This window comes from Macaca thibetana, chromosome 11 (genome assembly GCF_024542745.1).
Source record: "Macaca thibetana thibetana isolate TM-01 chromosome 11, ASM2454274v1, whole genome shotgun sequence".
In the NCBI taxonomy this organism is placed as follows: Eukaryota; Metazoa; Chordata; class Mammalia; order Primates; family Cercopithecidae; genus Macaca; species Macaca thibetana.
Genome location: NC_065588.1, coordinates 87,770,392 through 87,798,026, shown reverse-complemented (window position 1 = coordinate 87,798,026; position 27,635 = coordinate 87,770,392). Strand labels below are relative to the sequence as shown.

Sequence of the window (27,635 nt, the reverse complement as noted above, 5' to 3'; positions counted from 1 at the left end):
TTTCTAGATTGTAGTTATATTACCTTTATAATTAAACAATAAATTCTCTTTAAAAATATGTTAAAATAACTATCTGATAAGGATTTTGGCAATCTACCTTTATAACCTCCTCTCCTTAGCAATAGACCTGAGATTATAATGCTTGAATGTCATAATTAAGATAATAAAATGTTAATAACCAAACTGAATTTTCTGACATTATGGTTTGCTTGTTTTGTAATACATTTCTTTTTAGCACCTGTACAATTCAAACCTTTTAATTGCATTTTGCATGAATGTCAGGCAAAGTTACTGCAAGCAAGTTTTTGTATATGCATTCTTTTAAGTTTGACTTATTATAGCAATCCAAATGTGGTGGGAACACTGCATTTAACCAAGCAGGAAGATAAAGCAGTAATTGTAATTTAATTCTAAGTCACCAGGAATGGAATTTTTGAACCACCTTTTTAATCTTACAGATGCCTTAATCAGGAAATGTAAGACTAATTTATCAAAAATATTTGGTGGTCTTCTATACCTTCTAGTAAATCTACAAATGGAAAAGAAAATGAAAATTAAAACTAATATAAATTTTTTTCTTGCTATTGTTTTAACTCCACAGTAGGTTTAGAAATAGAATAAAGATTTTTTATATGCATTTAATCTATGTTTGTCCTGATATTGTTCATTGATCTGAACTCTATATAGTTTGAATGACTATAGAAAATATCAACAGCATTTTAACTGAGTTTAATTTTCATCTTTACATACATGACTAGAAAAAAAATTCAGTTATCCATAAGCAAAAATAAATATATTTTTTCATATAGAAATAAATTGCACATTGCCATTCTTTTCTTAAAGGAGCTGTAATCAGGAACTATGGAAATATATTCCACTGAGACTATCACGTCTATATAGTTACATCATGGCTGACTTCTTTCTTTGTCTTCTTGTGATAAGGCCTGAAGCATATTTGTTTGCCCACTTGACACGTTTATACCGATTTCTGAGGTTACTTTGAACCCCATAATATGTATTTAAAATAAAGTTTTTCCTTGTCTGGGATGAGTATGGAAAGAGGCACTTCACTAAATAACATTGAGTAGGTGATATCAAGCATCAGAGCAATTTCATATGACTCCAGTCTCACCCCATGTCATAAATAATATGTGAATTAAATTCTGGTATTCAGGAGTTTTTTAATCCATATGCTATTTCATAGAATCATGGATAAATAGAATCAGAAGGAAATTCTAATCTCGTGGTTTTGGAATGGAATTCCCTTTTCAAAATTCAATCTTGTGTAGAAGCCCTATACATAAAATGATGTAAGCTGAGCTTCTTCACTGACTAAGAGGCTACTGAGTTTTCCCATGCAATTCACTTGTCCCATTCCATTTTTATCCATGTAGGCTGTTAAGCATCTCAACAGAACACAAGAAGCCCTCAGAAGACACTGCAAATGCAATTCCAGTTTCTCTCATATTACAAATAAATCAACAAAAACCTGAAGAAATGAAGCAACTTGTCACAAATGAGGGTCACAGAACACAAAGTGTTGTACACATTAAATCTCAAAATATAAGTTGCCAGGGTGGATGTTACATTCATTAGTGAATGAGGCATACCTACAAATCTGGGGCATTTTTCACATCAAAATTACTATTGTTATTTAATAGAATGTTTTCTTCATTTGTCTGAAAATGTTCAAAGGAAAGTGCAGGAGGAGAATGGTGTTGTGAAAATAAACACCCTAAAGCCTATGAATAGGCCAAAGAACTTACAAAACATTTGGAAAAGATAATACAATATCTTAAGGGGACTGCACACTATTCAGTCCACCTGCCATTGTCGCACAGGCCTGGGGGGCCTCTGCTGCCACTAAAACCATGCATGCTTTATTGTGTACATCATCCCAGAGGACCAGAGGTACTTCCCAAGAACAAGAGCTATGGCTAACTCTAGGATCAGGTGGAAGGTATACTGGACCTTCAGTTTAGAGGATCTATAAGGTAGATTGTAGTTGAGTTTTATAATGTCACAGAAATTATCAGGTATAGGAAGCTCTCGACGTTCTAGGACCCCTGGATGTTCTAATTGTTTGAGCACTGCAGTGTGCTGTAGCACATATTCTTACTTCATATTATTTTAAATACCTGATTTAACCAGATCACTGATTTCCTTTATTGGAAGAAGACACTTTCTCTTTCTATGCTTTAGTTATCCCATAACGCAAGAGATATTATACCAGCATTTAATAGAAAGACAAAATAAGTTACCACAATATGAAAAAGGTATGCTTATTACAACAACCATGAGAAATGCAGTAAGACTTTTGTTGGGTCTCAGAATTTCATTTAACATTTGAAAGTTGAGACAATGAAGGAGAAGTATTGGTACTTATCTAAAAAGAAGCAGCAGATCTATCCTCAAACAGCAAAACTAGTTCAGCCATCATACCTCCCAATAGACAATGCAAATGTAGGTTAGAGGGTTGTTGAAGAGCACAGTTGATGAGGAAATTTAATAGGTATACATAGGACTATCACATTCCCTTTTCTCTCTAGTCTGGTAAGGGTGCCTCCCAATAACCACCCAGAGAGATCAGAATGTGTGTTAAAAGGGGAGATTAATGTTTCACTATCATGTCGTTAATTCCTTGCTTGATGCTTGGCAGCAACAAAAATGCCTAAGTCTGCTCACGTTGATATAGAACAGACATCTCCAGCTTGGAGATATCTTCTGGAGTTTGCAGAGGCAGAGAGAATGGTGCTTGTGTCTTGCCTGAAGAGTTCTGAATGCTGGAGGTTGCCTAGACTAGGTCTCAATGGCAGCCCGTAGAAAAAGAATGCAATGAATTGGCCTCACTCCTGAAGTTTGTCAGGACCAACTGGTATGCATTTCCACATGGACCACCTGGAGACCTAGCAAATTAGCCAGGCTGGAATATTTTTGAAAGGACTCAGATGCCTGCCAAGAGGAAAAATGAACCATTTTGCTATTTTGCCAGGAGAGAAGGGTGAGTTGTGAAACGTCTCCCAGAGGGTCTACTACCTACGTCATGAAATGCTGCAGTGCGGGGATACCCAGCAACAGAGGAGGGGTTTTTTTGCCACTTTACTTTGCACCCCTTCTTAGCTCCTGACCACAGAATAGCAGCCTGAGGAGGAGGTAAAAGAAAGAGGTTTTCAGAACAGATCAAGAACAGGAAAGAGTGGCTTTTCCTACTTTTGGTCTCTATGAGCCCTAATTAGGCCCAAAGAGAGTAAAGTCATATTTGAAGTCAGCAGGGAGAAGAAAGAATAAATGGTCACCTTATTTACCCTATTGAAGATAGACTGTTTAGTATGCTAGTTATCCTTGTTTTACGTTAAAGACCAAGAAATGCAGAAAGAGGAGGGATCAAAGGGCACAGAGGTAGGAGATCACAGAGCCAGGAGTCTTGTGACTCCAAAATAAATTTCTTGAGAGAATGCCGCATTCCCTCTATAGAGAGGCCGCAAAGAAATGGAATGTAATACATGTATTCCATGTTGTCTTTGTCTTTGGCATTTTCAACTTATATTTTAGAAGGATGAGCTTGAACATTGGGAATGAGAAATCCTGGTACTGTCTGGGTTGCTGTGAGTAAGTGACTTCACCTCCTGAAGCCTTTTTTTTTTTTTTTTTTGAATCGGAGTCTCGCTCGCTCTGTCGCCCAGGCTGGAGTGTAGTGGCGCAATCTTGGCTCACTGCAAGCTCCGCCTCCTGGGTTCACGCCATTCTCCTGCCTCAGCCTCCAGAGAAACTGGGACTACCAGCGCCCGCCACCACGCCCGGCTAATTTTGTTTTACATTTTTAGTAGAGACGAAGTTTCACCATGTTAGCCAGGATCTGAAGCCTTCCTTCTTTTATTTATAAAATGAGGAGATTGGATCAACTTAGCTAAAAATTCCCTTTCAGATTTTACGAAGATATAATCATAGCTAAAAGAGAGGGGGAAAAGGAAAGGGAGGGAGGAGTGGGAAGGGGGGAAGGAGAAGGTAGGAGAGAGGATAAAAAAAGGAAAAGGAGGAGTTGGGAGGGAGGGGAGTGGAGAGGGAAAACATGCAAGTGCAAGGAAGATCCTATATTCATTGTGTTCGTTGGATATTTTACACCTTAAATTTTCATTTTTTTCTAGAGAGTCAGAGAATTGAATTAGAACTTCAAAAAGTGGCTTTGTTTCCATCTTCTCTGCCTCCTCCTTCTCGGCATTCTTTTACAGGCATTGCTAAGCTGATTTTATAATAATCATCATAAAACCCACATACTTTTCAAAGCTGGAAACACTTCTACCTCTCTGACATACTTTCAGTTGTGAACAGTAAAGAAAATTCTTCAACCTCTGAAAGCACCCCCCATAACTGGATTCCCAGGAGAAATAGTGGTATGGAGTTTTTTTGAAAAAAACACATGATGTGAATGAGACTGGGAAATTGTAACCTCGGATAGGTTTGTTGCTGCAGCTTTCAATCCTGTCACAATAGGTGTCATGAAGATGAATAAAGTTGGTGCCATCTTCTGTTTTCATTATCATCCAAGGGGCTGGGATCGGAAAGGATTCATTTTGTGCCACTGTCATTTCTCATTACTATCTTTGTCATGAGAGTGAATTATAACAGCCCTCAGATGCCAGCCATGGCTTTGCTCTCATTACAGACTTTCATTCTTGGGAAGAAGATGGTAATAAGAGTGGAATGTCGTGTAAAAACAGAGCTCACTTTCATGGCAGTTGGAAATTGGTGATGCAAATGGAAAATGGCAGTAAATATTAATCCTTTTTTTGTGGCAAAAATTGCCCTGCAAACAGCATCTCGTACACCAAAGGTATCCTTTACTGTGGCAATGACAAAGCAATGAAAAGGCAAACAATGAACAGCTTTTGGAGCCAATGAAGGGATTCTGAAGCATCCATCTTGCTTAGTGCTTTGGAAATGTATCCCTTAATCCTGAATAATGTAACATCCATTTGGCTCCAAAAGTAATGTGATAGGCAATTAGGAGCAGCTCTATTCTCCCTTCAGTGATGTGAATATCTCTATTACATACCGGCAGAAAGGCTCTACCAAATTTATGGAAGCCATTAGAATTTCTATATAGGGCACCTTTCATACACACACACACACACACAGACACACACACTTGCACACATATATGCCTATGTATATATGTGTTTATATATTTACAATTCTGGAAAAGTATTTAGCTGACTCATTAATAGTGATATTCAAAGACAAAAATTCCACTTTTTATTTTATACACATACAAATGTAATGTATTCTTGTATTGATTGATCTTTTTAAAAACACCAAGAGCATTTAACACTCTTAAAATTGCAGCAATAATAACCTTCTTTACCATCAATATAACTGACTCTGTCTACCACTGAATTACCCTTATTACTAGATTTTGTTTATTGTCAATTCTAGATACATATTCTCTAATTAAAATTGAAGTGGAAAAAGTAGCGTTTACATTCAAGTTTTAAAATGAATGCCCTCAGTCTCTTTCTTTATAGATTCTTTTTACCACTGTATTCCAACTGTGATGTTTTTCTTTTCCCACCCAGAGGTCGTATCTTTTCAGAATGAGGGTTAGAGTGTTCTAATGGTGGAAATAAGTGTGTGAAATGGTCTTTTCATTAGATTTCACTTAGAGCAGCCTATTTAATGTTTTATCATTTGCCAACATACATAACAGATATTCAACATTTATCCACATTTCAACACATGTCATTGTTGGGAGGGAAAAACTGGCATTTTAATATGCACATTGAGCACAGAAACATTTATAAGATGGTTATTGGATACAGAAACTTTTTTTATGTGCACCTTAGTGTCTGGCATATATTTAAGGTTGCTAAATGTTGACACAGTTGCCTATGTTATATGGACAAGCCAGAGAAAGTAGGCATGAGAGACCACTTTTATTAGTATGAAAAGAAGGCAATTACACTGTAAGAAATCTCCTGAATTCACTTGGTTCCTTTTACTTTGGAGTGGTTCATAGCAAGGGCATATTTTAAATATGGAACTTTTATACTTACTTTAAGGGGCTACGGTGAAGAGAATAAAATGACAATTGTTAGAAAAAGATTGAAATATATCTTTTAAACTAGTAGAATTTTTTACATAGGAAATATTTCAGAATAATTTTACATAGTTCTATCAAGTCATTGATTAAGTGGTTACAATTTTAAAATCTGAAATAATGAATTAACCTAAAGCTTATTTTACAGAGAATTTTATATAACTGCTAAGGGTGAAAGTGTAGAACACTTCAAATAATGTATACAAGAGCTCATTTTAGAGCAGAGATTATTAACCATGTTAGAAAAACCATGATGACTTTGTTTTAAATATCTGTAACCAAAGATTCTAATTCAGTGGATTAGCAGCATGGTCCAGGAATCCGTGTATTTAAAGCTTTAAAAAAAAAAAAAGATAAAGTGAAGAAATTCTTACGTATATTTGCATTAGAAACCACTGTTTTGGAACTTTATAGACTATAAAGTAGCTTGGTATTCACCTTTTTTCTATGACTCTCTTCATCAAATATTTCCTTCTCACTGATAATACTCCTGATTCAGCTCATCCATCTGTTAAACATTTATGTGAGCACCTATTATGTGCCAAATGTTGAAGTTAGGGAGCAAAGAATATAGTGGTGACAAAAGACAACCAAAGTCTTCAAGGTACTTACTCAACTGGGATGGTGAGTGATATGATTTGTCTGTGTCCCCACCAAAATCTCATCTTGAATTGTAGTTCCATAATCCCCACATGGCATGGGAGGCACCGGGTGCGGGGGTGGGAGGGGGGGCGGAATTAAATCATGGGGTTTCCCCCATACTGTTCTTGTGATAGTGAGTGAGTTCTCACAAGATCTGATGGCCTTATAAGCACCTGGTATTTCCCTTGCCAGGACTCATTCTCTGTCCTGCCACTTTGTGAAGAAGGGCATGCTTGCTTCCCCTTCTGCTATGACCGTAAGTTTCCTGAGGCCTCTCCAGCCATGCAGAACTATTAGTCAATTAAACCTCTTTTCTTTATAAATTACCTAGTATTGGATATTTCTTCATAGCAGTGTGAGAATGGACTAATACAGTGAGATAGAAAAACAAACTGTTACAATACATTGTGTAGATGATTATTACAAGAATAAACCCTTTCTATGTAAGAACACCTACAAGGGGATCTGGAAAAGGCTTTCCTAAGTGCACAATGCTAAACTGAGTCTTGAAGAGGCAATCATGAGTTAGCCAGCTGGAGAAAGTTGTGTACTCTAGGCAAATGAAACAGCAAGACCAAGGTAAAAAGAGGTTAGAAAGTAAAGTACTGTGAGTTCAGGCAAGTGTACAAGGTTGTTGGGGTAAGAACTGAGGTGGAAGTGCAGTTAGGGACCATATTAATTGCCACTAACACATACAGCACTTACTACTGCCATAAACAACATTCTAAGAGTTATACTCATTTAATCATTATAACAATCATTTGAGGTAGGTACTACTATCATCCTCCTTTTATAAATGAGGAAACAGGCACAAAGAAGCTGTGAGAGGGACTTTTGTATATTTTTAAGTGTCTCTTTTAAGATAATGAAGATTCCTTGGAAGATATTAAGCTGGGGCAAATTATGCCACAACCCCACATAAGCATGAGTCAATTTTTACCTCAAGCATTTTCTGGAAAATTGGATAGATTTCAAAGAGGAATGCAATGAAATTTGAATATAGGCTCAGCTCAGTACTTGCTGAACAAGATATTATATGAAAAAATATTGTTAAATGCTATATTTCCATTAAATCTAACAAACACTTAATTCCTTGAGCTGTGATTAGCATTAGAAAACAACGATAAATAAGAATCAAAGCTTATGAACTAATTAGTTACATAAACAATCATAATGTTAAGGGAATGGAAATGCCAAAAATCAGTAGCATTTCAGATTATTGATTACCATATAAAGAGAATCTGATGGTAAAGAAAGTTTATAACACTTAATGATAGTAAATACATTTATATAAAACAAATATATTTCTTAATATTCAATTAATTAAAGACAATCTTTACAAGTCTGATTCTATGTAAGGCAAATTCAGAGTAGTTAATATTTTATATCATCTTTTTAGTAAGTTTTGAATCTATCTTTATTCAAAAATAAAAATTAATTTTAAAAATCAGTCAAATTGAACAAAAATCAATGAAAATTGATTCCATGTGTGTAACAGAACCTAAGATACTTGAAGGCTATGTTTGAGTAGTGATGTAGAATATAATTAGGAAAACTTTAAAACCTACTAAAACACTGTTCAGAAATTGTCTTGTTAGTCCTAAATACTTTTTGGTAGTCTAGTAGTTAATCCTTAAAATACAATATTTATCACAACATTATAACTTTGAAAATCATCCCTTAGTATTCAAGATTTTAAAAAATAGCAAAGAGGGTTTAAATAAGTTGCATGCACACATACCTATCATATCACTATTTTTATTATTGTTAATAACTCCTCAGTAACTGAGGGGTTAATATCAGATCGAATCAATGCTACAATCAAATAGATATTTATACATGATAAAGTCACTTTTAAAAGTATGTAGTACTTTTGGGGCTGTTTATGTTTGTTTTTCTTTGTTAACTAATTTTTACTAATGTGTTTTATTTATATAGCCATGACCTTAGATTTATTATTTAAATTCAAAACAGAAAAAAAAGAGACTGAGAAAAGTACTTTACCATGGTGATTTTTTAAATGAGGTTCATAGAATTTTAGTTTGTGATTAGGTACCTCAAAAGTGGAAGTAGGGGTTGAGAGCAGGTTGAAGGAAAAAAAAAAAAAAAGGAAGACCATTTGGATAGTTTCACTACTACTCCTATAGATTCAACTATAACAGCTCTAGGTACTGAAAATTATGTGTGTGTGTTTGGTCAGCCATCATTTAAAAGAAGACATTAAATAAAATTGGGTATATTGCTCTTTTTAATTTATGTTGCATCATGACCTTTTCTATTTATTGAATAACTGTATTTATTTAAAGTCCAATCAAGATGGCACTCTAAATCTTACTCAGTCCTTCACAGATTTCACATATTTTGTTAGACCTTAAAGTTACTTCCACGTTTTCACTATTATAAATAATTCTGCAGTAAATATCTTTATGGGCATAATTTTTCTTATATGTTAGATTATTTTATTTTTGGTGCCATAATGAAGATGTTCAAATTAAGTGTATGATCATAGTTAAAGCTTTTTATACATATTGCCAAATTATTTCTCAAAATGTTTCTGCTCCAGTTGCTACTAAAATATATAGGCAAACACATTAGTATTACTATGTGGATTTTTCTTTTTTGTTGTTTAGTTTTTTGTTCATTATGATTACTTGAGATATAATTGACATACAGTGAAAATTACCTATTTTATTTGCACAGTTTGTTGAGCTTGACAAATATATAATGTATATGACCACAGTTTTAACCCAATTTATATAATATTGCCGTTACTCTAAAGAGCTATCTTTATGGATCTTTGCATGGAGGAAGGTTCCACTTACCCCGGACCCCTGCAAACTACTAATTTGATCTTTGTGGTTATAATTTTCCTTTCTCAAGAATGTCATATAACTGGAAACATGAGCTTTTTCACTTGACTTAATGCTAACAGCATCATGTTGTTGATGTAGTGTTTGTTCCTTTTTGCTTAGTAAAATTCTATTATATGGCTATGCCACAACTTGTATCTATTCACCAGTTGATGCTATTTGAGTTGTTTCCAGTTTTTAGCAATTATGAATGAAATTGTTACAAACATTCACATGCAGATATTGTGTGTAGATATGTTCTCAACATTCTTGTGAAAATACCTTGGAGTAGTATGATTGACTTTTATGTTAAGTAAGCATCCCTCACCAGAAATGATTTTTGTAATTTTAGTCAATCTAGCAGGTATATAGTTATATATTTTTGTTGTTCAAATTTGAATTTTCCTACTGATTAATAATGGCAAGCATTTTTTTCATGTGCTTATTTGGCATATATATTTTTATGAGTGTGTGAAATTTCTTTTCAAACTTTTGCCCATTATATTGGATTGCTTATCTTATTATTATATTTTAAGAGAACTTTGAGAGCAGAAAGTTTTAATTTTGATGAAATACAAATGCAAAATTTTTGTCTTATGGTTCGTGCTTTGATGTGCCATATAGGAATATTTGTCCACCCCAAGTTCACAAAGGTTTTCTCCTGTATTTTCTTCTAGAAGTTATATATTTCTAAGTTCCTCACTAAGTTATATGATCCATTTCAAGCTAACATTTGTATACAGTATGTATACAAATACAGAGAGAGGACAAGGTCTTGGTTTGTTTGTGTTGGGTTTTTTGTCCCAGTAAAATTTATTGGAAAGAACATATTTTCTCTCTAGAATTGCCTTGGCACATTACATTTATCAAAAATCAATTGACCATAGATATGTGAGTCTCTTTCGGACTTTCTATTTTGTTCTATCAATTAACAAGTCTATCCTACCACTGAAACACAATGTCTTGATTACTGAAGCCATATAATAAGTCTTGAAATCAGGTTTTGTGTGTCTTCCAAATTTGTTTTATTTAATTTCAAAACTGATTGGACTATTCTATGACCATTGCCTTTCTGTATAAATTTTAGAGTCACCTTCCCAATATCTAAAAGTAATCTTCATTTGATTGTGATTAGTATTCCTTCCAATCTCTATACCAATTTAGAAAGACTTGATAAGTTAATAATAGTGAGTTTTCCAATCCATGAACACAATATATCTCAATTTATCTAGATCATTTAAAATTGTTCTCATCAGTGTTTCTATTTTTAATGTAAAAGTATTGCAAAAAGTAGGTTAGTTAGATTCATCCCTAGGTGTTTCATGTTCCCTTTTTATACTATTATAAATTATGCAGATCTTAAAATTTATTTTAGTCTCTAAGTGTTCAGTACTAGTTGATGAAAATATCATTGATTTTTGTGTGTTGACCATGTATTTGGTAATCTTTCTAAAATTATTTACAATTTCTATGAAGTATTTTGTAGATTCCTTGGGATTATATTCCTAGATGGCTATGGTTTGCTGCAAATAATGATTTTTTTTCTCAAACCTATGTACCTTTTTATTTTTTTATCTTGCCTTATAACACTATCTAGGACCTCTTGTATAATGTTGCACAGAAGTGGTAAGATTGGTCATTCATTTATTGGTCACATTATGAAATGCACTGATCTTTTACTATTAAGTTTACTCTCAGTTATAGGTTAGTACAGAGATGTCTTTTATCAAGTTAAGGAAGTTTCCCTCTGCTATTAGATTGCTGAGATATTTTTATCGTGAGTACAGGTTGACTTTTAAAAAACTCTTTCATTGTATCTGTTGAGATAATACACTTTTCTACTATATTGTTTTGATATAGTGAATTACAATGGTTGACTTTCGTATGGCAAATCAACCTTGCATCCTAGAGATAAATACCACTCTTCATGCTGTATCATTCTTCTTATACATTTCTAAATTTGATGTGTTAATAATGTATTAAAGAATTTTACAGATGAGGATTCAGGTGAGGATACTGAACCATGTCAACATTCCATTTTTTGGTACCATTTTTTCATTGGTTTAAGTTTTTTTTTTCTTGTAATGTTGTTGTCTGGCTTTGGTATCATCAGGTCTCATAAAATGAGTTTTAGAGCATTCTTATTTTAAATTTTCTGAAGCAGTTTGCATAAAAATGTCATGATTATTCTTTAAATGCTTCGCAGAATTCACTCATGTTATCATCTGGGCCTTGAGTCTCCTTTGGGAGAAAATTTTTAATTAAAAATTCAAATAACTTAGTAAAGGACGTACTATTCAGTTTATCTCCTTTATGAATGAGATTCAGTAGTCTGCTTTTAGCAAGAATTTATCCATTTCATGTTTTAAAACGTGCTATCATAGGCCTCATGATATTCTGTTATGATCCATGTAATGCCTATAAGACATATAGTTATGGCTGGGCCTGGTTGCTCACGCCTGTAATCCCAGTACTTTGGGAGGCCAAGGCGGGGGGATCACAAGGTCAGGAGACCGAGACCATCCTGGCTAACACGGTGAAACCCCGTCTCTACTAAAAATAGAAAAATTAGCCAATCATGATGGCGGGCGCCTGTAGTCCCAGCTACTTGGGAGGCTGAATCAGGAGAATAGTGTGAATCTGGGAGGTGGAGCTTGCAGTGAGCCGAAATCGGGCCGCTGCACTCCAGCCTGGGTGACAGAGCTAGACTCCATCTCAAAAAAAAAAAAAAAAAAAAAAAAAAAGACATATAGTTATGTCCTCTGTTTATTCCTCATATTGGTAATTTTATCACTTTCTTTTATTTTTGATTGTTCTGACTATAGTTTCATCAATTAGATTGAATCAGTTTTTAGATTCACTGATTTTATTTTATTTTTTTAAGTAACTTTTTAAGATATGGGGGTCTCAATTTGTTGCCAAAGCTAGGCTGAGTTTAAACTGGTCTCAAGCAATTCTCCCACCTCAGCCTCTCAAAGTGTTGGGATTGTAGGCACGAGCCATGGTGTCTGGTTGATTTTATTGTTAATTTTTTCAACTTCATTCATTTTCACTCTTTATTGTCTTCCTTCTGATTGCTTTGTTTATGATTTTCTCTTCTTTTTGTGGTTTTTAAGGTGATGTCAATTTATTGGCTTCTGACCTTCTCTTTATTTTCCAGCTTTACTAATGTAAGATTGACAAATTTGTATATATTTATGGGATGCAACATAAATTGCTATACATACACATCATGAAATAATTTCCAAAATCAAGTTAATTAACACATCCATCACCTCACATGGTTACTCATTTGCGTGTGTGTGGTGTGTGTGTGTGTGTTAAGAACAATTAGTATCTGCTCTTTTAGCAAATTTCGTATATATGATACAGTATTATTGACTATAGTCACCATGCTGTACATTAGATTCCTCAGAAAACTTTTTCATCTATAAACAAAAGTTTATACCCTTTGACTAACATCTCCCCATTTCTTCCATCTCCAGCCTCTGGCAACCACCATTCTACTCTCTGCTTCTATGAGTTTGACTTTTATCGATTATGCATAAAATTGAGATCAAGCAGTATTTGTACATTTGTGCCCAGCTTATTTCACTTAGCATCATGTCCTCAAAGTTCACCCATATTGTTTAAAATGGCAGGATATGCTTCTTTTTAAAGGCTGAATGACATTCCATTTTAAAGGCCTTTTTAAAGGCTGTATTTGTTACATTTTCTTTATGAATTCATACACTGAATTCATATATCTTTGGATATAGATCCAGAAGTAAGATTGCAAAACTGTAGTTCTATTTTTAATTTTTTGAGGAACCTCTATACTGTTTCCATAATGGATGTACCACTTTACATTCCCACCAACAATGCACAGTTTCCCTTTTCTCCACATTCTGTTGTTATCACTTGCCTTTTTTATAGTAACCATCCTAGCAGGTGCAGGGTCATAGCTTACTGTGGTTCTGATTTGCATTCTCTGATGATTAGTGATGTTGAGCACCTTTTCATCAACCTGAGGCCATTTTATGTGTTCTTTGGAAAAATATCTATTCATGTTTTTCCCATTTTTAAATCAGGTTTTTGTTTTTTTATTTGCTGTTGAATTGTATGAGTTCCTTACATATTTTGGATATTAACCCTTTATAAGGTAAATGATTTGTGAATATTTGTAATATATTACAATAGACTGTCTTTTCATTTTGTTGATTATTTTCTTTGCTGTGAAGAAGACTTTTAGTTTAAAATAGTACCACTTGTTATTTTCACTTTTGCTGCCTGTGTTTTTTTGGGTCATATCCAAAAAATCAGTGCCAAGACCAATGTCAAGAAGCTTTTTCCTTTTGTTTTCTTCTGGAAGATTCATGGTTTCAGGTCTTATGTTTAAGTGCTTAATCTATTTTGAGTTTATTTTTGTATGTAGTTTAAGACAAAATTCCAATTTCATTTTTTTGCATCTGGATATCTAGCTTGTCTCACACCATTTATTGAAGAGATCATCATTTCCCCATTGTGTATTCTTGGCACCTTTGTCAAAGATTAGTTATTTCTACATGCTCTGTTTATTTCAGAGCTCTCCAGTCTGTTCCATTGGTCTGAAAAAAATCATGGGTCTGCTTTTATGCTGGTACCATACTATTTTTATTACTATAACTTTATTATATAATTTGAAATTAGGAAGTACAATGCCTCCAGCTTTGTTCTTCTTTCTCAAGTTTTCTTTGGTTATTTGGGGGTCTTTTGTGGTTTCATATACATTTTAGCATTTTTTTGTATTTTGGGGGAAATGCCATGGCATATTTATGTCAGAAATATACTTATGAAGTTACTCTACCTCCTAATGCAATAATATCCCATCTTTATAATTTTATACTTTAAAGTCAAACATAAAGTTTTAAATAGCTAATAATACTGCTTCTGTGGTAATGTCCAAACAATGAAACCTGCTCTAAAGAAGAAAAATGCCATTGGCATTTTTGGTAGTGATTGTATTGAATCTGAATTTAGAATTGGGTAGTGTGGGCCGGGCTTGGTGGCTCACACCTGTAAACTCAGCACTTTGGGAGGCCAAGATGGGCGGATCACGAGGTCGGGAGATCGAGACCATCCTGGCTAACATGGTGAAACCCCGTCTCTACTAAAAATACAAAACAAAATTAGCCGGGTGCGGTGGCCGGCGCCTGTAGTCCCAGCTACACCAGAGGCTGAGGCAGGAGAATGGCGTGAACCCCAGAGGCGGAGCTTGCAGTGAGTGGAGATTGCGCCACTGCACTCCAGCCTGGTCGAAAGCGCGGGACTCCGTCTCATAAAGAAAAAAAAAAAAAGAATTGGGTAGTGTGGACATTTCAACAATATTAATTTCTTCCAGTCCCAATGAATATCTTTTCATTTGTTTGTGTCTTCTTCAATTTCTTTCACTATTGCTTTATAGTTTTCTGTGCAGAAATCTTTTATCACCTGATTTACATTTATTCATGAATATTTTATTGCTTTCAATGCTACTGTAATGGAATTTTTTTCTTAATCTCTTTTTTGGATAATTCATTGTTTGTATAATTCACTAGCATTAATAACTTTAATTCCTAAATTAATTATCTTGAGAAATATTATATTATTAATATTATTTTGATATAGAGAAAAATATCATGTGGGAAAATATGGACATCAATGACTGACTCAAAAACTGATAAAAAGAAAAGACTTAGATTCTGAATATAAAGACACTTAAGAAATTCCTTAGTCAATAGTTAATAGATCTTTTCTTTTTATGTAGACACAAGACAAATATTACCAAAATTTTTGTCTAAATAAGTCTGAAAGCTCTTTTAGAATTTGAAGTTAAAAAGTCCAAAGGATAAGAAGGTATGATGATATTTGATGAGCACTTTTTTTTCTTTCTTTGCTTTATAAAAAATAAGGTGCATCCTACAAAAAATAGTATGAAACTCAGTAAAAAATGGTCTTTGGTAAATGTTCTGTCCATATGTCATAATTTTCAAACAATTTCCAATAGACAGTCATTTGACTCATTTCTATTCACCTTTTGTGAATTTTTTTCTGTGCAAAATACTTTTTAATACAGTTTTTAGAATGTGTTAGTTTCCTTGTTCCCCATCTAGATATTTACACAAATTCTTAAATATTTACTTTAACTCATAATAATCTAAACATTTTGTCTCCATGACATAAAATTTCATCATTAACTTAACAAATGTTAAGCAAAACCAGAGACCATCAAAGCAGGAAAGAAGAAAGGAAGAAAGGCCAGCTATTTTCTTCTTTAGAGCAGGTTTCATTGTTTGGACATTACCACAGAAGCAATATCATCAGCTATTCAAAACTCTATGTTTGACTTTAAAGTATAAAATTATGAAGATGGGATATTATTGCATTAGCAAGTAGAGTAACTTCATAAGTATATTTCTGACATAAATAGAATTTATGTCAGAATTCTGACATAAATAGAATACAGAAGGCTTTAATGGTAAAGGTAAAAATTTTTGAAGCTATTTATTTTCTTTTAGAATTTTGTTCAAACTCTTCCTTTTTTATGAGAAAAACGTTTCTGTCTCAAAATCTATCATAGTATGCATTTGACTTATTACCTCCGCTTTTGTCAAGAAATTCAGAGACTCTCTGATAATGGAAAGGCAGTATTTGTAAGAGCTTGGACCATGAAGCCAAAACTGGGAGCTTGTTTCCAGTTTCTGACATTTAATAGCTGAGTTACTTTTAGCAAACTACCTAACCTCTCTATTCCTCTTCAGTGCAGATTAAAATAATAATTGTTATATCAATAGCCAGCATTTATGAATTATTTAGTATTCAGGTAATACTTGAAACACTTTCTGTATATCATTCCATTTTCATACATACAAGAAATATATGGAGAAGGTGCTATTATCGTCTCCATTTTACAGATGAGGGCACTAACAAGGTCAGTATAAAATTAAATGAAAGAATAATTTTAACACTCTTGGTGTGAAGAGTAAGCACTCAGTATGGTGATGATGATGATTATGTCAAGGATGACAGAAGTGGTGATGGTGATAACAATGACAAAGATAACATTTCTACACATCAGCATTATGCCATCTTAGATAAATATGCATGTAACTACTAAAAAAAGCATCAATAGTTTATTTAATAAACATTTACTGACTCTTCTTTGATAACCAGACAATGAGGCTCAGATATTACACAAAGATATAATAACATTTTCAAGGCATCTCTAGACTAATAGAAAAGGAAAAATAAACATGATTCAAAGAGGAAAATATTAAAGGAATGAATTATGGGGGAGGCAAGAAAGAAAGTAGGGAGGAGATAGCAAAGAAAATGTAAAGGAGAAAAGAAAGGAAGGCAGGGTAATCTTGTAGAAAATATATTTCGGTTCATTTGGATTGCACAGTGGGAGATACATTCCAGTCTCTAATACATGCCATGCATCAATGCCCAGATTCAGAAATCAGCTGCTGGGAAGACACGTGTATACACAGCAAGCATTTTTCTTAAGGATGTATGATGATGCATAGCACATGTCAAACTGGAATCTGGCTTTATACAATGACTTGCTGGATCAATGGTCCCAATTCAATGTGCCATATGTAATAAAAAAATACTATAGCACATGTGTATACAACTGATATTATGACTTGCAAAATTATGAAATCCAGTGAGAAAGAGATGGGTTATTTTTTCATTCATTCTGTGACCAGCACTGTTTTTCCAAATATGCATATCTATAGATTATGGAAAGGGGTGGAAGGGATATGGAAAGACAAGAGGAGAAAAAGGGCAGAAATGTCATAGCAGCTTCCAGCTGCTTCAAATCCCTGGGAAAGAGGTTTGGTATACAGTCCATCCAAAAAAAAAAAAATGTGCATTCAATAGCTTTAGATACATTTTGTGCTGATCCAGTTAATATGTCAAAATATTCTGCTTGAAGCAAGAAAACAGAAAAGCTTTGCCACACCACAAAGGGGGCATCTAAATCCCATCACTCCTTTGTCACCCTCTAAGGAAATAGCATTATGTAAGCGTCTGATTTGCATCATTGGGGGGGCCTTGATTTCTGAGAAAGCTGTTTGCAATTCAATAAGCTCCATGCACAATGTTGCCTTTCATGTGATTCCTTATGGTGCTGTTGATAATGATCATAATACTTTTTTCCCCCAATGGAGAACACTGAATCAATGCCGAAAAAATCAAACTTTTGTTTCTGTGTAAGCTAGAGGGCACATGAAGATTGAGAGAGACGGAGATGAGCCTTCATATTTCATACTATCTGACATAGATTAAGAAAGTTTCCCAAAAGGTCATTAGATCAGATAGAGGCAATGTTGAATTGATAGCTTAGAAATGAAAGCTGGGACAGTTTGAAAAGTGAGAAAAGGGAGAGAAGGAGGAAATGGGGAGAGAGAAAGAGACTGACAGAAAGAGATAGAGACTGACAGAGACAGATGGAGAGAGAGACAGAAAACAAAGAAAAAATAGAAATTGTTGCTGAGGCTGGATCAAGGGATATAAAAGCAACTTTGCCATTCCTGAGAAGGTCAAAAGTTCATATGAAAATTCATCAAATACTCATTTCACTCATTCATTCTTCTTTGCCTTTTGAGTATGCCGGTTATGCCACAGGATCTTGGAAAGTGTGGGATTTTCTTTCATTTCCCATTTTAAATAGTTAAATAGCAACCATCTCCTTTATGGTCCTGTAAATCTTAATTCTGTTTCCATCTGAGCTGAGTTGTTAAGAAGTTAATGATTTAGAACTGCTTCCTGCTTTGGCTTGCTTACTCTTTTCTGGAAAAGTAAGTGAGTGGAGGCACTTCTTAATGTGACAGACAAGGCTATGGGTCCCTAAGTTGGACTTTCCTTTTTCTTTTTTTTTTCTTCTTTCTAAATTTTATTTGAGATTCAGGGGATACATGTTTATGTTTGTTACATGATTAAACTGCATGTCGCAGGGATTTGGTGTACAGACTATTTTGTCACCCAGGCAATGAGCATAGTACCCAATAGGTAGTTTTTCGATCTTCACTGCCCCCATCCTCTACCCTCAAATAGGTTCTAGTGTCTGTTGTTCTCTTCTTTGTGTCCATGTGTTAAACCTCAAGGTTTAACTCCCACTCATAAGTGAGAACAGGCTGTATTTGTTTTTCTGTTCCTGTGCTAGTTCGTTTAGAACTATGGCCTTCAGCTCCATCCATGTTGCTGCAAAGGACATGATCTCGTTCCTTTTTATATGTTGGATTTTTGAAGGGATGTGGCGTGGTGTTGGAAGTAACCTTCAAATACAGACATGTCAGCAAATGTGAGATAAATGAGTAGCAATATTACTGATATCAGGGGAGGATAAGGAAGAAGAAATAACAAAAACAATGACAAGGACATTGAGAAGAGGGTTCATGTGTTTTGAAGCAATTTCCACAAAGTTTAGTGTAGAAAAAGGCAACAAAAAGATATTCCATGTTCATTATTACTTATTCAAAAACACAAAATAGACCAGGTGCGGTGGCTCACGCCTGTAATCCCAGTACTTTGAGAGGCCAAGGCGGGCAGATCAGCTGAGGTCAGGAGTTCAAGACCAATCTGGCCCACGTGGTGAAACCCCATCTCTACTAAAAATATAAGAATTAGCTGGGTGTGGTGGTGGGCGCCTATAATCCCAGCTACTTGGGAGACTGAGGAATGAGAATCACTTGAACCGAGGAGACGGAGGTTGCAGTGAGCTGAGATCACAACACTGCACTCCAGCCTGGGCGACAGAGCAAAACTCTGTCAAAAAAATAAATAAATAAATAAATAATAATAATAAAAAAACAAAATAAAATAAAATAATTGCCCCATAATAAACACAAGAAAAAAATAAGATTTCTAATATAAAGTTCCTTACAGTCAAGCAGGGGTGACACAGGTGAGCCAATATAAATATCTCTAACATGTTCTCCTCACACAACTTTTATGTCATTTTTTCCAAATGACATGAAATATTTTGAAAATATGAAAAATATAAAGTAGATTTTCTCAATTTAACATTATTGCCATTTTGAGCCAGGTAGTTTTTGTGGCTGTCCTCCTGTGTATTGTAGACACTGATGAACAGTGTCTTTGGCCTTTATGCAACTAGAAGCCAGTATTACCAACCCAAAGTGTATCCAGGCATTAGCAAATGTTCCTTGGGCAAAATGGCCCTGATTGAGAAACCTTACCATAGAGCACCAAGTTTGTTATGGTTGTTGTTGTTGCTATTCTTTGGATTTCTGCTGTATCCACTTTTATATTTCATTATATATGCAATAAAAGTGGCAGATTGATAAACTTCTCCTGAAAACCATTCTCTCCTTTTTTCTGTGGCCATCTAAGCTGATCTGAGCACATAGCCATGCCATTAGGGACTACATATCTCAACTTCCTTTACAGGCAGGTATATTCATATCATCATGTTTAATAACTAAGTGAAGAGACGAATAGCACTTCTAGGCTTTAGCATTAAAATAAAAAGCATGCTCTCTTCTGCCTTTACTTTCTTTACTATTTTGGGCTGGAACAAAAGCAGAGATGACCCAGCTTCAACGTTGCAAGGAAGGTAACACTCTAGAACACAGAAAAACAAGGAGATGGAATTACTTTGTGAGTGACAGATTCCATGAATTACTTTTTGAAACAGAAGAGTCTCATCAGCATCAACCATCCACCTTGAGACTCAGGTGTAAAGGGTAAAGCCATTGTGTTTTGGGGTCTCTTTGTTACAGAAAGTTAGCCTTTATCCTAACAGATACAGAATATATATATATAATATAATTTTATGCACATATATAATTTATACATATTTTATGTTAGGATTATCCAGAGAAACCGACCCAATTGTGTGTGTGTGTGTGTGTGTGTGTGTGTATGAAGAGAGAGAGATTTTATTACAAGGATTGCCTTTCACAGTTATGGAAATTGAGAAGTCCTGCAGTCTGCCAGCTGCAAGCTGCAGGCTTGGGAAAGCTAGTGGCGAAGTTCCAGTCCAAACCTGAAGGCTGGAGAATCAGAGAAGCCAGTCCAAGGCCTCAAAAATCAGAAGCACTGATGTCCAAGGGCAGGAGAAGATGAATTTCCTAGCAAGCAGAAAGAGCAAATTTGCCCTTCCTCCACCTTTTTGTTCTATTCAAGCCCTCAGTGGACTAAAGGATTCCCATTACGTTGATGAGGGCATCTTCCTCACTCAGTCAAACAATCCAAATGCTAATCTCTTCTGCAAACACCTTCACAGACACACCCAGAAATGATGTATTGTTAGCTGTCTGTGCATCCCTTAGCCCAGTCAAGTTGACACATAAAATGACCTGTCACACAAACATACACATATACGATCAATGTGCAAAATTTTTGTTAGGCAAGACATTTTGGAAGAGCAAACTATGTAAGTAGATGCTTGTCTATATTAGAATATCTCTTTAAAAGCTATAGGAACTCTGGAGACTGAGGCGGGAGAATGGCATGAACACGGGAGGCGGAGCTTACAGTGAGCCGAGATCGCACCGCTGCACTCCAGCCTGGGCGACAGAGCTAGACTCCGTCTCAAAAAAGCTATAGGAACCTAGGTAATGGAGTGATTTTTTGCCAGTGTGGTTTTCTGGGCCTTAGATGATGAATCAGAGTTTGCCAGAAAGATTGATGAACCAAGGAAGTACTGCTCTCTGGTTTCACACCCCACAGGCTCTCATCCAGAAAGAGGTAGTAGCTCTACAGACAGCAGCTGTCATCATCTGAGTCGTGCGGACGTTCTCTTTAAGTCAAATCACTTTACTACAGTCCCATCTCACACCAGGATGATCACCAGACTTCTGGAATTGACAGGTGCTGTAGCACAGATAACAGACACCTGAATACTAAGTGCTTTGATGAAAGTAACTCCATGTTTCCTTGCCACATGTAGCAAGTCTCTGGGGGTGGTGGGGGAAGACCTAACACAATTTGATGATATTCTAATGTTTATCTTTCTATATGTTCTTCTATTTTTCAATGAATGTTATTGTATATCAAATGGATTGCCTTCTCATCTGAATTAAATCCTGCCCCCTAAAACGTAATATTTTCACCCAGAAAAACAAACTAACATTTGAAATATATAAAGAGTATATAATAATTTAAGTACATTTTAAGTCAAGCTTAAACTATCTCATAAAAATCAATATACATCATACCAATTTACTTTCATTACTGAACGAATTAGCTGTATGAAAAAGCAATTGACTTGGCCTGGCATTCTTTTTTTTTAGAAATGTGTAACCTCTAAATTAGGAAAAATGGTATTACATCTATTAGGTAGGTCACAATTACATCTCACTATAATGAATTTAAAAATTCTGCAAGCAGTTATAGGTCAGTGAAATTTCTCATGAGACCTCACCATACCTATTTACCAGATTTTGAAAATATGTAATTGATGTTCTTCCAGTAAGCCATATTATAAACTTCTCTCATACTTGAACTTATATAATATTTTAAAGAATCTTGGTATCAACTCTTTTATTATTTCCTTTTTACCATATAACACTAAAATTCTTCTTATAAAAGCTTATAAGAAGTTTGATCTCCTCTTTAAAATGAAGTTTTTTCTGCCTTTTTTTCCAGTTTGATAGTCATAAAAAACAGTCTCTTAATTTTATGTTTTCTTCTTGTAGCAACTAAATAATGTTAATTTTTTTCCTTTAAAGTGGCGCAGTGCTTCTGTGATATCTACATTTAACTCTTTCATAGATGTTGTAATGAGATGTAAGTTCATAATGTTCTAGAGTTTAAGTAAAAAAAGGTGCCATAAATTTGTCTTAATAGTTAAATTTTGAAATCTGCTAAAATATTCAATAAGCCCTGTAATAAAATTCTGAGGCTAACTGCCCAGATTTAGCAGACTTCACAGGTTAGAGGCACAGTTTCTGATGAAACTGCCCTCACATCAGACACCAGTCACAAGTTTGAGGGTGCCCAGGCCACCTGCTATTTTGATGACTTTCTGCCAGTTTGTGGGTTCTCACTATCCCATCAGATTCAATAAGTTGCTGGAATGACTCCCAAAATTCAGAAAAACACTGTTTGTATGAATACACTTTTATTATAGAAAAAGATACAAATCTGAACCTGCCAAAGACAGACACACATGGGGTGAGGTCTGGGAGGTTCCCAAAAGTGAAGCTTCCATATCCTCAGGATGCATCACTCTCCTGGCCCATCAATGCATTATTACAGAAAAGGGAAGCTCACTTGAGTCTCAGTGTCGGAAGTTTCTACTGGGGTTCCATTATATCAGCGTGATTGACTGAATCATTGACCACATGATTGAACTCAATCACCTGCCTCCAACCTCTCCCCAGAAGTTAGAGGTCAGACTGATGTCATGTGGCTCAACATTCCAAATCTCAAATCATTGGTGTTTCTGGCATGGTCAGCCTCCATGTTGAAACTATTTAGGGGCCTTCCCTGAGTTACCTAATTACAATAAAAAAATAAAAAGTGTGGTCTCAGGGGCCCACCGTGAATAATGAAAATACTCCTATCATTCAGGAAATTCCAAGGATTTCAAAGTTATCTCCCAGGAATCCTGGACAAAGACAAATTCCTTATTATACAACAGCTCTTTTTAAATTATTTATTATTATTATTATTATTATTGAGATGGTCTTTCACTCTTGTCAACCAGGCTGGAGTGCAATGGCACAGTCTCGGCTCACTGCAACCTCCGCCTCCAGGTTAGGCAATTCTCCAGCCTCAGCCCTCCAAGTAGCTGGGATTACAAGTATGCGCCACCACACCTGGCTAATTTTTGTATTTTTAGTAGAGGCGGGCTTTGCCACCTTGGCCAGGTGGGTCTCAAACTCTTGACCTCAGGTGATCCACCCACCTTGGTCTCCCAAAGTGCTGAGATTACAAGCATGAGCCACCACGCCCGGCCAACAACTCTCCTTTTAAAAGCAAACTCAATTTTACATATACGTATCACTGAAATATTTACTAAATGAGTTTAATTTTTTTAATCTGCTACTGTTCTTTTCAGGAAGAAGAGCATAAATGAAATTGGGGAGTCAGGGAAGAACCAAGAACATGGTATATGTGCTAGGAGCAGCCCTGGGCAAAATTGTGAAATAGTTGGATTTTAGTATTTTCAAACTTGAAAGAATTTCAGAGATCCTCTAATTCTATATCATTCTTACACAGAAACAAACAGATTAGGGAAATAAGTAATTTGCCCAATGTAGAAATCAAAATTAACTCTCAAATAAAAATCAAAATTTGAATTTCCCAGCTCTTCCTACAATGCTACTTAGCGTGCCTTTAGAGCTTTTCCCAGCTCTCCTTTCAGGCCCACACTTCCTAGTTTCCCTGCCATGTTGTCTCTCTTTCCCCGTTTCTTAGACTTCATGATACTAAGCTCCCCTCTTTCCCTACTCTTCTCTTCTACCTCTCCCTCTTCATGCCTTTGCAACTCCAGTGAGCCAAAAAATGAACTACATATTAACTTCCCTGCAAGTTCTGATCTCCGAAGCCTAGCAAGAGCAGAAATATGATAATTAACTCATTTACAGCTGTTCTAGAAATCACAATACCTTAACTCCGTTTTTTAAAGATTAACCTTCTAGATTGGTGTTAATGAAGGAGATTTCAAGAATGAGGCCTTTGACACTTTTGTGTACAGAGTTGGCTACATGTGCCATAGAAAGCAGACTGAGTAAATAAAAAAGAACTGTCTTTTGCAGATTGGGTCATTAACTGAGCGTGCTGCTTAATAATAGGAAAATCACAGAAACAGAGAGATGGCTGCTGGCTGGTCACCTAATGGTCTGTCTACTATTCCTCTCCCAGAGCAATCTTTCTAAAGCATAAATCTGATATTGAACACAGGGCTGAGAGACTATCAGTGCCTCTCCGTAGTCTCAGCCTCTTTAGCTTTGCATGCAAGGGCTGCTGCCTCTCTTTCAGCTTAATCTCCAGTTACACCAGCCACAATCACTCTAAACCTCCTTGGCCATATTGTGCTATTCCACATCCTTCACATGCTGTTCCCTCTGGCTGGACTTCTCTCTTGCTAACGCTCACGGGTGTCTTTAATATATACAGGTAACTCCTTGAAAAAACAGTATAAAATGACTTTTCTTTGAATAATTCTCTAATACTCAGATTTGATGAAGATGCTCTTCTCCTGGTCCCCTTTAGCAATCTTTAGAAATTCCTGAGAATACAGCATAATGCTATATTCTTCATCATGACTTATCAGTCGCTCCCAAATGAAATTTCAAAAGCCAGGACTATGTGTGGTTTTGTTTTATATCCCCAGAATTTGACACACAGCATGCACTAAATTTACATTTGATGCATAAATTAATGCATGCATGAAGAAGATATATCAATATCATCTTCATCTACCTTCATCTCTCCTAGAGAATTGTGGAAAAGTTCTTTAAAATGTATGCTGTAAAAAATAATATCCACTAGATTTTAGAAGAATTAGTACTTTTAATAAAATTTTGTGTGTGCCTGTATATGTGCGTGTGTGTGTGTGTGTGAGTGTGTGTGTGTGTGCATGTAAACTAAATCTCTCTCTCTCTTTAAATTGCTTAGTATTCACGGGATATTATTTTGAAACTGAATTTCACATCATGATTTTTTCCTAAGAGAATGTGTTATGATCTTTGTTTTCAAATATAAACAGTAACATTTCAGGGCTGTGCCAAAAGGTGAATGTTAGAAACCCTTATTCTTTGCAGTGTTAAATATTTCAAAAGAACTAAAAGAACAATATCTGTAGCTGCATCCACAATTATCAAAGCTGATATGATATTTTGACAAAATATATGTGGAATTTTGGTGATATGTTTTATAACTAGCACAATAAATTTTTTTTTCAATTTAAAGGCTAGTGTTTTCTCCCTGCTTCCACTGTCAGAGCATTGTCTTCATACCATAAACCCATCTCATAATTTATCCAATTACATATAGTTCACAGAATGTGTAAACAAAAGTCTACGTTCACAACACTAAACATTCTTCAAGCATCTATTGACAAAGCCCTGGGACAGTAGTCCTCCTGCCTCCTCTAAAATTCACCTTTGTTACCTAGCCCTCACCTCCATAAGGCTAGAGCTCTTTGCTTGGATTTTTATTTAATAGATTATAAATAATGGATGAGTTAGTTGAAGTGAATAAGATATTATGTAATATCTAGCTCTTCTAAAAGTGACATTTCTAAGACAAGAGCTTATATTCAGACTGAGAATTTTTCATGGTATAAAATATTTGCACATTTGAATGGACAAAGGAATGATAATTGTTTCAAAATGGATTATAAAAACTGAACTCTAATAACGTAGCAGAATGTAATTATTTGTGTCAGCTATTCCAGTTTGGCTTAGCAGATTCTAGTATCAGAAAAGAGCAATGTTATTTAAGCTGTTCTTTTTTTTTTTTTTTTTTTTTTTTTTTTTTTTTTTTTCAATTCTCCCACCTCAGCCTCCCGAGTAGCTGGGATTACAGGTGCCCACCACCAAGCCCGGCTAATTTTTGTATTTTCAGTAGAGATGGGGTTTCACCGTGTTGGCCAGGCTGGTCTCGAGAACTCTTGACCTCAGGTGATTCGCTTCTGTTGGCCTCTCAAAGTGCTGAGATTACAGGCATAAGCCACCATGACCACCTTAAGCTGCTGTTCTTTAGATTAATATGTATACTGCTTTTGCCAGTTCACTGTGGTTGCTGCCTTTAAAATTCTGGACTTCCATATTTTTGTCCACATGTGTAGGTTCTCTGATTTTGTGACTTTAGGGCTGCTACAACGGTACTGGCAAAACTAACATAGGCTATTGTAAAATTAGCACAATGAGAAAAATAAAGCAAGACGCAAATATGTTCACATGCGATGTTCCACAGAATTAATGAGAGTTGAGAAAAAGTGCTAGTTTTCCCAGGAAGATTGAGGATTAGACCAATTCTATTTCTCTTAAATTAAATAAGTAGACATGTACTTTTTTGGTATATTAAAAGGTGCGATAGTACAATTTTGGTGATTTTTAGATAATTTTTAGAATTAAAATAATAAAAATGGTTTTTCTTTTATAATTGAAATCTCAAATTTTAAAATACTATAACTTACAGTCTTTCGTCATATATACCACTATGACAACTTAAGCATTAAACATATTATGTTTATGCAGAATGTTTATAATCTGGGGAAAAGTTAATGAAGAAAAATAGTATGCATTTTAAAATTCCTATTCTCATGTTTGCCATATCATCTAGAAGAAACGATATAGTTTGCAAGGTCAGCTCAAAGCTCACTGTGAGAGACTACAAGTTTTAGTACAACCCTGGCACTTGGAATTTCTATTACATTCATTTTTTTTTCCTGATAACTAAATCTGAATCCATTTTTTCCATATTAACTAAACCACTAGTGTACTAGTGTTTGCAGAGCCTATTTGAACATTGTGTAATATATCTGATACAATCATTCAAAAAGTTAAAATTTACGTAATATTTACAGGTATGACAATGATTTTGTTATTAGTGTTAGTGTAATTTTGGTAGAAGTAACATATTCTTTTGAGGAAAAATGATTTATTCTCAGCAGGTCTTTGTGTTTCTCTAATCCTCATGCTCTAGCTCTACTATGGCAATTCAGTTGATTAGAGAGAGGGAAGAAGATGTGTCCAAAGGACACTTGAACAATGCAGGTTTCTGCTTATGTTGATGCAAGAAAGCCTCTAGCACAGACATTGGCTGATTTGCAGGACTTGCAGCAACTTAATTCAAATATTAGTATCTCGCTGATCCTAACTATGGACTCAAAACAGACTATACATGGCAATAAGTGTTAAAAGAAGTTACGTGTTTTACTGTTGGTAGAATGTTTTGGTAAAAAGTCTCCACTTCCTGTGAATGTTCTGATGTAAAAAGGTTACAGACCACACTGAGATTGCAGAGGTCAACGAGGTTAGGAATGCTGAGTTCTGCCAATGTCTTGCTGTGTGGTCTACAGGAAAGCTATTTAAACTTTCAGCGTTTCCACCTTCCCATGTATG

General features: G+C 35.2%; 1 protein-coding gene across 1 annotated transcript in view; it reads left to right on the top strand.

Annotated features, from left to right (window-relative positions):
* Nucleotides 1-27,635, top strand: part of LOC126930116 (cytochrome c oxidase subunit 7C, mitochondrial-like) — a 496,597-nt gene that overhangs the window by 363,632 nt on the left and 105,330 nt on the right. The gene's annotated exons all lie outside the window — the stretch shown is intronic.